This window comes from Nicotiana tomentosiformis, chromosome 9 (assembly GCF_000390325.3).
Source record: "Nicotiana tomentosiformis chromosome 9, ASM39032v3, whole genome shotgun sequence".
Classification (NCBI taxonomy): Eukaryota; Viridiplantae; Streptophyta; class Magnoliopsida; order Solanales; family Solanaceae; genus Nicotiana; species Nicotiana tomentosiformis.
The window spans coordinates 87,487,447-87,491,518 of record NC_090820.1 but is presented as its reverse complement, the minus strand read 5'-3'; positions in this window follow the sequence as shown (position 1 = coordinate 87,491,518).

Below are 4,072 nucleotides of genomic sequence, written 5' to 3'. Positions count from 1 at the left end.
TTCGAGCAAAATATATTGGTCCAGCATAATATGCTGGAAGTTCATACACAGGTGCTTCAATCTCCAGTATATTATGCTGGAACCTTCATTGTGCTAGAGTTCCAGCATAATATGCTGGAAGTTCATACACAGGTGCACCAATCTCCAGTATATTATGCTGGAACTTTCCGTGTTGTGGCAAAATAGTGGCTATTTTTTAATGACTTTGCAAACGCTGGCTATTTTTTAATTACCAGTCCAAAAATTAGCTAGCCCATGCTATTTTTACCTTTTCTTTAGTTGCAACCGAGTCCATCTCGAGGACTTGATCGGAGCCAGTTTCAGTGTTCAACTTAAAGTCAGGCTTAATTGTTCCATCACATTTAGTTTGACCGTTCTATTTCTCTTTAGCTCAATTATTTATTGTTCTTAGATCATTTGTGCTAAATTAAATCACCTATCCTTTAAACCGCGTACAAATTTAATTGTTACTTATTTTAAGGGTAAACACATAAAAGTATCTTTTAAATTACGAGATTGTGTAAAGTTATGTGATGACCCGATAGGTCATCTTATGTTTTAAAACCTAATTCTGTGATCCAAAGCCTTAAAAAATCTCATTTTTACCCTCATCGATTTGCGTGCGCAGTCCGGGCGTGTTTTCGAAAAGCTTTTATGATAAAACCTGTGAAAAATATAAAATTTTGCTTTGAAAACCAATTGAGTTGACTTTGGTCAACACTTTGAGCAAACGGACCTGGATTCGTATTTTGACGGTCCTGGTGGGTCTGTATCGTAATTTGGGACTTGGGCGTATGCCCGGAATCTAATTCAAAAGTCCCTAGCCCGAGATATCGGACTTTGTTGAAATATGAAAGCTAAAGGCTTAATGAATTTTAAATGTTTGACCCACAGCTAAAGGTACAGCTGCTCAGCGCCCGCAGCTCCTGAAGTCACCGTCTCTATTTTTATTTAGCTGTGTATTTTCATTCAGACAATTTTGTATTTATTTTAGACCCTTATATGTATTACTCTAGAAGCTCATGCACTTATGACACCAGGTTCAGAGATTTGTAACAGATTTTTTTTACAGTTTTAGCTTCCGTATTTATATTTGGATTATTGCATTTAAATCAGTTCTCCTTCATTAATTAAATTTAAATTGTTAAAAAGGATAAATTGTTCTAACGTTAGTTTGCCTAGCAAGTGAAATGTTAGGCGCCATCACGGTCCCGACGGTGGAAATTTCAGGTCGTGACAAATTTGTATCAGAGCACTAGGTTACATAGGTCACACGAGTCACGAGCAAACATAGTAGAGTCTGGAGGATCGGTACGAAGACGTCTGGTCTTATCTTCCGGAGGCTATGGAGTTAGGAACAGTTTCACTTCTATTCTTCTCTGTCGTGAGATTTTATTCTATCATTGCTGATTAGACCCTTCTATTCTGTTCTCTCGTAGATGGTGAGAATGCATACCGCATCTTCAATTGAGCAGCAGCCAGATCCCCAGTAAGCAACTCCTACGAGGGGCAGAGGTCGAGGTCGAGGTCGTGTCAAAGGCCGAGGCAGGGGCAGAGCTCAGCCCAGAGCTCGAGACCAACTATGGAGCCTCAGGTAGAGTTTGATGAGTAGGTTCCAGCCCAAGCTATGCCTATCGGACCAGCTCAAGTCCCGGAGGGGTTCATTGCCATCCCAGTGCTTCAGGATGCTTTGGTCCGTTTGGTGGGCCTTATGGAGAGTATGGCCCAGACTGGCGTATTCCCCATGGCACCAGCCGTTTCTCAGGCTGGAGGAGGAGCACAGACTCCTACTACTCACACTCCGGAGTAGATAGCTCCCCAGTATCAGACTCCAGCATCTCATCCAGTCAGAGTAGTTCTACCAGTTGTTACGGCACAGGCTGGTGATGGGTCAGCTATGTCTTCTGAGGCTTCATGGAGATTAGACAGGTTTACCAAGCTCTTCCAAGTTCACTTCAGTGGTGCTCCTTCAGAGGATCCCCAGGAGTATGTTGACAGTTGTCATGACGTGCTACTAAACATGGGTATAGTGGAGACCAATGGGGTTGATTTTGCTGCATTTCAGATGTTAGGTTCCGCCAAGAAATGGTGGAGAGATTATTTGTTGACCAAACCAGCTGGATCGCCTGCTCTTACTTGGGACCAGTTCTCTCAGCTCTTCCTGGAGAAGTTTCTGCCTATCACATTGAGAGAGGAGCATCGATGTCAGTTCGAGCGTCTCTAGCAGGGCAGTATGACTATTACTTAATATGAGATCCATTTTGTGGATTTGGCCGGTCATGCTCTTCTTCTCCTTCCCACCAAGAGAGAGAGGGTGAGGAGGTTTATTAATGGACTTGCTCAGCCTATCAGATTGCAGATGCCTAAGGAGACTAGGAGTGAGATTTCTTTTCAGGTGGCTGCCAATGTCGTCAGGCGAGTCGAGATGGTTCTTGCATAGGGAGGTCAGGGGTCTGACAAGAGACCTTGTCATTCTAGTGGGTTCAGCGGTGCCTCATCTGGAGGCAGGGGTACTTTTGGTAGGGGCCATCCTCCTAGGCCATTTCATTCAGCGCTTCAGACATCCCACAATGCTTCAGGTAGTCGTGGTCCTTAAGTGCATCATTCTAGACAGCCAGCCTACAGTGCACCACCAGCTCCTATCAGTGCACCTCCTATTCAGAGTTATTACCGCGGTCATCCGGCCCGTTAGAGTCAGTCTCAATTTCCACAGCCACAGTACCAGGATGAATGTTTCGAGTGTACTGGTTATGGGCATATCAGGAGGACCTGTCCGAGATTATTAGGCATTCTGCCACAGCATCAGGTTCTCGTACCATGGTTCTAGCACCAGTTGTTGCACCGCCTGCTCAGCCATCTAGAGGCAGGCATCATGCAGCCAGAGGTAGAGGCCAGACTATTAGAGGTGGAGGTCATGCCGTTAGAGGTGGAGGCCAGCCAGCTGGAGGTCATCCTAGGGACGTAGTTCAGGGTGGTGGGGCCTAGCCCCGATGTTATGCTTTTACAGCCAGGCCTGAGGCTGAGTCATCTAACGTTGTTATCACAGGTACTGTTTCAGTTTGCAGTAGAGATGCTTCAGTTCTATTTGATTTGGGTTCTACTTACTCCTATGTGTCATCCTATTTTGCTTCATATTTGGTTGTGCCTCGTGATTCTTTGAGTGCTCCTGTGTATGTGTCCACACCTGTGGGGGATGTTATTGTTGTAGATCGTGTTTATCGTTTGTGTGTGGTCACCATTGGGAGTCTTGAGACTAGTGTAGGTCTTCTACCTCTCGATATGGTCGATTTTGATGTTATCTTGGGTATGGATTAGCTGTCACCTTATCATGCTATATTGGATTGTCACACTAAGATGGTGACCTTAGCCTTACCAGGGTTTCCTTGATTAAAGTGGAGAGCGACTCCTGGCCATTCTACTAGAAGGGTTATCTCTTATATGAAGGCTCGGTGTATGGTCGAGAAGGGGTGTCTAGTGTATTTGGCTTATGTCCGCGATTCCAGTGCGGAGGTTCCTCCCATGGATTCAGTGCCAGTTATTTGTGAGTTTCCTGAGGTTTTTCCTGTAGACATGCCGGGGTTGCCATCCGACGGGGATATTGATTTCTGTATTGACTTGACTCCGGGCACCCAACCCATTTCCATTTCGCCATACCGTATGGCCCCGCCAAAGTTGAAAGAATTGAAAGAACAGTTGCAAGATTTGCTTGATAAGGGATTCATTAGACCTAGTGTCTCGCCCTGGGGTGCACCTGTGTTGTTTGTGAAGAATAAAAATGGATCGATGAGGATGTGTATAGATTATCGGCAGTTGAACAAAGTCACCATCAATAACAAGTATCCATTGCCGAGGATTGATGATTTATTTGATCAGCTTCAGGGTGCCAAGGTGTTTTCGAAGATTGATTTGAGATCTTGCTACCATCAGTTGAGGATTAGGGCATCTAATGTCCCTAAGAACAGTTTTTCGGACACGGTACGGGCATTATGAGTTTCTAGTGATGTCCTTTGGTTGACAAATTCCCCAGCAGCATTCATGGATTTGATGAACCGAGTGTTCATGCCTTATTTGG